The following is a 6,458-nucleotide window of genomic DNA, read 5'->3' on the forward strand; positions in this document are numbered from 1 at the left end:
TTTTGATTTAAAGCATAACGTTATTGACAAATTAACGGAACAAAAAGTTTCTACTTCTGTTTCTGCACGTTATGACTCCTAAACTTTCCCGATGCGGTTACTTATCCAAGGAATATTTCTTTGTTAACTCTTCTTTTAATTAAAGCTTTGTTGTTTTCATCTTTATTCCAGATGTAACATTTCAGACAATGCACTGTTTTTTGCTTGCGACTTCAAATGCAATGTTTATCGATAATACTTAGTACATTCATGGCAAATTATATATCATAGTAAAGGTTTTAAAGCGCTTTTACTTGAATACATATTGTATTTCAGAATAATATCATTTGCTTTGGTAGAAGACAATTATTGCTAATTTGTCATTTCTGAATAGTAACTTCGTCAAAGTGAGATTTTAAATATAACGCGATTTAACCGTACACTGTAGACCTCGAGACCACTAATTGAGCCAAATGGGTTTTACGTGTTGTTATTAGGCCTAAAAAAAAAATAGGTGTGGTTACGGTAACCCGACCTACCCTATTTTTGGGGGCCGACCCTATAACATTTTATTACATTTGTCAAAACAAAAACCCCAAAAAACAAGTAAACGAGTGCAGAAAACGCAATGAAAGCGAAAGCGCCCGAGTCGCACACTTATTTCCCTGTCAAGTAGGTTTAATTTGTACACATTAGAAAAAAAAAGTTAAAAAAACCCAAAGTGATTGCCTACCTTCCTACCCTATTTGTTTTGGCTATGTTACCGTAACCACACCTATTAATTGTTTTTGCCTTAGCATGATCACCAAAAAAAGATCATTCGAGGTACCTTGATACATACTTGGGTTTTTTTCTGTGTCTATTCTCCAATAGTTTTGTTCAGAGGCTTGTTTTCTTTTCTCACCGAAATTTACTTTTTTATAGCGGACCATTTTCCTTTTTCAAATGAAGTGAATATTTGTGAAGGCATATAAATAAACCATCACAGCTCAGAAGGGTTGTCAGCAATAAGTTTGTTTGTTTGTTTGTTTGCTTAACGCCCAGCCGACCACGAAGGGCCATATCAGGGCGGTGCTGCTTTGACATATAACGTGCGCCACACACAAGACAGAAGTCGCAGCACAGGCCGGCTTCATGTCTCACCCAGTCACATTATTCTGACACCGGACCAACCAGTCCTAGCACTAACCCCATAATGCCAGACGCCAGGCGGAGCAGCCACTAGATTGCCAATTTTAAAGTCTTAGGTATGACCCGGCCGGGGTAATTCTCAATCATTTTTGGACACGTCGTAGCTTTAACGTTATGCCCTCAACATAAACGGAGCGGTATGTAAAATGTCTTCTTCTTCTTTTTTTTTAAACCAGGAGATTTCTGTTCTTTTTGAAAACGGTAAGACTGAAATAACAAACACACACACACAAAACACCTATATAAACTTGGCCAAAAAATTATTGCAACAAATTTCGCCCCCAAATTAAAGCATTAGTTCCCTTATTTGAGTGGCGCCACGTGATCCTTGTGAAAGATATTTTTAATCCAAAAAGTGATCCTGATAGTCAAGTGAACGGCCTTAATTGGAATATCAAGTTTTAATAAAATTACACGGGAATTAATGCTTTAATTTGGGGGCGAAATTTGTTGCAATAATTTTATGGCCAAGTTTATATTAAAATGATTTTTTTCAACAGAATAAAAAGCGAATGTTGCCGTTGAAATAAATAAATATTATATTAAACCTATATCACAATGGAATGCACGTCAAAATGTTATGAACACAGAAACAAATAACATAATAAAATCCAAAGCATCACACGACCTTACCCGAAGTCTTACGTATGACCATGCTGCTTCTGTATTCCAGAATTATATAATAAGAGTTTCTCATTTATTTTCTCAAAGACGCACCTGAATTGAAAAATACGATTGAAACCATGTAATACGAAAAAAAGATAGCAGGAAATCGTCGTGAACATATAACCGTCTGTAATTATTTAACCCTTCTTCTGGTCACACTTGTCTGCCGAATCTGTTTCATATTGTGATCTACACCACACGGAAATTTCTCGTTCGAGAAAATAAGGTTTTCTATGTCAATGCTGTCCCGTTTTCTCTGACACAGTTATACGGCGCTGAGACCTACACAACAATATAAGATTTTACGCCACAGAGACATGTTCAATATTGCATGTGTGTATCAGTGTCGTCAGCAGCAGCAACAATGTTCAGCATCATCAGCATATGATATTCACCATCGTCGTCGTCGTCGTCGTCATCGTCGTTGTTGTTCTTGTTGTTGCTCTTGTCGTCGTTTTCGTCGTCGTCTTCATCATTATTATTAGTATCTTATGTAAAGATTGAACATTGAATTCCCCTTCTTTGAGTACTGTGTATTCAGGTCGCTGGCCGAGACTACAAAAGAGTACATGTTTTTGTACGTTCAGTCGTAAAAAATAAACGGAATTCTAACTCAAATGGATCGTATGTTATTTGAGTATTTTTAACCCAAATATAAAATCGACACAGAGCTTGACAGTCATTGTTCACCTCGACCGCCTGTGCGTTTTAGAAGAACAGCGACTGTCCCGATCTGTGTAAAATTTCATATTTTGGTCAAAACTTGAATGTATTCAAATAACGAATAATGAAAATTTTTAAAAATGGCGGAAATGACGGACAAGCTATACTTCTTCTTCTTCTGCGTTCGTGGGCTGAAACTCCCACGTACACTCGTGTTTTTTGCACGAGTGGAATTTTACGTGTATGACAAGCTATACAATACATGTACTACAATACTGAAGTGACGCCCCACCAGTCTGAGATCCAGGGCCCAGGAGAGGGCAGGAGAGAGCCCCTCGAGGGCGACTTTAAAACGCAGGCTGAGGGCGTGGGTCAACAAGATGGCAGCTCAAGAGGCCAGCACCGCCAGCGTTGAGAGAGTCTACGATCTCTGATCGTCTGGCGATAGTGTCCGTGTGCCGGGCCGGGGAGCGGGGGGATCTGGACCCGCAACGTTGTGTGTACATGCAGTGCGTTGTAAAGTGATTCGCCACAATCAGCCCCAGCTCAAATCTTTTTTCATCGTAGTATCCAAATACAGTTGAACCTTCCCAAGGGACCACCTGTCATTTATGACCACCTTCCCACAGCGACCATCCTAAAGGACCATCCTGACCATTCCCCCCCTACATAATTCACCTTCCATGACGACCACCCGTCCGTGACGACTTTTGGTCAGTCACTTTGGTGGTCGTTATAGACATGTTCGACTGTATGTTCCTTGATTGGCCCCCTCTGCCACAGAAAACGTTGTATTCAAATGTCATTCATTTTACCCCAATTACGTCAGAAAGATCTTATTATTTCTAAGTTCTTGTTTCAAGGTAAGAAGTTGGACGTGGAGTCCACACAAGAAGTTATAGAGCACCCTCGAGGCACCTCCCCCGTTTTGTTACTTCTCTTTTCCTTTTGTATTTGTTTGTGTGTTTAATTTGTTTGTTTATGATTTTATTTTATTTAATTATCTTATTAGATTATCATGTGTGTGATCAAGCCGACGCACCATCACGCTCCTGTTTAGCCCGAACGCGGGTTAGGACGTCAATCTCAACTTCACTTCATCGTTGTACAGTGGCCCACCTTCCGTTAATCATTATTTGTGACCCTCCACCACGGAATGAGTCGCATGTCACCTTTCCATGATTTTTATATTTTTACATTTTCTTAAAGAAATTTTGAAGCTCTATTCAGTGGTGAAACCCGTTTTAGAAAAGAGCAAACACTTTTTGAGTTATAAGCCTGTGACTAACGTGATCCTCACACTGATGCCTTACACCCCCCGGACTTATATTAAGCCTAACGCAGAACCGCGCGAGGTGACATGCGACTCATTCCGTGGTGGAGGGTCACATTTAAACTTTCTGACACTTATACGTAAAGCATGCACATTTTACATCAGTTTCAACTGTTTATTGATTGCACGACTACTGTCTGATGAGAAAACTATCGGTAACTAACTGCACAATTCCACACACTGTGTGGGCTTGTGCAGAACAAAATTAACATACTGGTTGCCCAGGGTAGTGGTGGTGGTGGTGGTGGTGGCACTCACAACAAATTGCCGTCACTGGAGATCCGAGACCGAACATGGAAAGTCGCCTGGGGTGTCGTCTACCCGTTCCATTCAGAAACGTCTCCTCCCTCTTGCCACCCCTTTTAATCCAGGCCCTTAGCTGCCTACTTTCCCTGGTGGGTCCATATTACTTCTGCTACCTGATATCAATGCCCAAGTTTGAAAAGCCGGACTTTTTAGTGCTATCAAAACGCCGCGCAATCATAATTCTGGCAGTCGCGTAGACAGCAATTAGTTGGCAAGCGCTCGCTGTCACGTCGCTGATATTGGCTTTTTTCCCCACCTCCTCACTCCCGCTTTTTAATTACTGAGATTTTGGCGTCTCCAGCTAAATCGGGGTGGACAAAGAGCCGGGTAGAAGTGGCTTGATCTGGCGGGATCAGCGCGGGTCTATGTTTGCGCTGCAATACACTTTTGCTCGTCCTCTCGATCCTGTGTCTCCATTAAACTGTCCTGGGACTTATGCGTACGGGAAGCGCATGAAGCGTAAGAGCGACTTTCTGTCTCATGGTAGAGTTTCTAAGTCCACGACAGGTGAGATGACGGCAGCTATAGTCAGTTAGATCAAACTTTTTAGTAGAATAATTTACCCTCCCAATCATCCTTCTTTAGTTTTTCCCTCTCTTACATCAAATACTTTGCTACATAATTCTGTTCGTTGTCTGTTGTCTGTTGTTGTTGTTGTTGGTTTTGTGTAGGTGATTTTTTAATTTGTTTGTTTGTTATCATCGTAATAAATCAGTCGTAAAAATAGAAAGTGCATCTAGATAATCATGCCTATGAACATCTTAAACTGAAGGTATACATACAGTGATAAACATGGGGTTTTATTCAGTGGTGTCCAAAAGAAAAAAAAAATCGTTGGCGTCATAAACTTGGCCCAAAAAGTATTTGTTTTATCGATAAACCATTTATACTCCTTTCATTTTGCCCAGACCTCATTTTTCTTCATGTTTATTTCCAAAGAGGGGCAGTTCCTCGTATTGGATATTCTCATCGATCAATGCATGGCGTTCACAGCTTTTCAAAAATCTGTCTGCTGAAAACTATCCCAAATTTAGTTTATAGTAGTTTTAAAGTGCCTGCGAGTCATTAAATACTCGCATAGTGTCCCGAGCTTTGAACACGCTGAAATGATGTTATTCCTGATGAGATGAGTAAAAAAATATGTTAAAGAACCGCTAGCATGATCATTTGTGTCAGCTGCATGATCATAGGTCCTCCAATATCTTCCAATACTTTTTTGAATTAATTTAATTCAAGTAAATTCTCTGCAAACATGTTTGTCTGTTTTACAAGCAAGAATTGGACTTGAAACAAAGTTACGTTTAACTAGTTTTGATTTTGCCTAATAATCTCATCTGAAATTGTGATGACCCAAATATTTCATGTCACATGCATTCAAATGACTTTTGTTTTAGTGTTAGGCAACACCCATTTCATTCGCTCTTCGTGATCGGAACAGACTAGCAAGAACAGAGTATTAAAAGCGTCGCAGATGACTACTCTGCAGCACATATATATACTTGTGGTGATGTGTGTCTGTATGATTAATTTGTTTTATGTAGGTTGTACTTTTAATTGTTCTATTCTGTATATATGTATATGTTATTTTGTAAAGGGCCTAGAGCCATAGGTTAGACCCTTAAAAATGTCCAGTTATTATTATTATTATTATTATTATTATTATTATTATTATTATTATTATACTGACGTACACATTGGAACTGTATCTTTCCATACTAGAATTGATTAGGCAACAAAAAAAAAAGTTTGTTTACGGTATCCCGACCGACCCTATTTTTTCGCGCGACCCTAGACTTATTTTTGGCATTTGGAAAAAAAAAATTTTAATTTAAAAATCTTTGTTCTTTGGCAAAATAACTTAAAAATATGTTTTTTGGGAAAAAAAAAAAAAAATAATAAAAACAATTCCCGACCTACCGACCCTATTTTTTTTGCCTATGTTACCGTGAACAGACTTTTTTTGTTGTTGTGTGCCTTACATGCATTTATCTGTCTCCGATGACTATAATGGCTATTTTGTACACTGACACGCATTGATAACACACAAAGAGCGCATCTCATTCAGCATAGCAGAACACACATAATTAAATGTCTCTCGCCTCTTGACACCCCTTACTTCAGGCTTCTGGGAAACTAATAAATCCATCCTTTTTATATTTAGTCAAGTTTTGACTAAATATTTTAACATCGAGGGGGAATCGAAACGAGGGTCGTGGTGTATGTGCGTGTGTGTGTGTGTGTGTGTGTGTGTGTGTGTGTGTGTAGAGCGATTCAGACTAAACTACTGGACCGATCTTTATGAAATTTGACATGAGAGTTC

This window comes from Littorina saxatilis, linkage group LG12 (assembly GCF_037325665.1).
Source record: "Littorina saxatilis isolate snail1 linkage group LG12, US_GU_Lsax_2.0, whole genome shotgun sequence".
NCBI lineage: Eukaryota > Metazoa > Mollusca > Gastropoda > Littorinimorpha > Littorinidae > Littorina > Littorina saxatilis.